The following is a 375-nucleotide window of genomic DNA, read 5'->3' as shown; positions in this document are numbered from 1 at the left end:
ATATTAAAGCAAGAAAAATAAAATTTGAAGTAAGACTAAATTGCTTGGTATTAGCATTAATAAAAATTCTAGAAACAATTCCCCAACAACGATGCCAAAAACTTGCCAGTTAAAATTCTACTATGCAAGTATACATATCAAATAGATAGTATATTAACAAGCAGAGTGTCGACCACAAAGAGAATTGATCTAAAATTTAACTAACTACTAAAATTAGAACAAATTAATCTTATCCAAACACTCAAAATGAATTGATTAACTAAAACTAATTAAGTAAAATTGAAACTAAGAAAAATCAAAATAATAAATACTCAAGTAAACATCAAATCAAACAAGCCTAGGATTACAATATCCCTCACACTTCATCAAAATCTT

Source organism: Theobroma umbraticum, unplaced genomic scaffold (genome assembly GCF_002168275.2).
Source record: "Theobroma umbraticum cultivar Fairchild unplaced genomic scaffold, ASM216827v3 scaffold_60.0, whole genome shotgun sequence".
In the NCBI taxonomy this organism is placed as follows: Eukaryota; Viridiplantae; Streptophyta; class Magnoliopsida; order Malvales; family Malvaceae; genus Theobroma; species Theobroma umbraticum.
The sequence above is the reverse complement of the archived record's forward strand: the minus strand, read 5'-3'. Positions refer to the sequence as shown.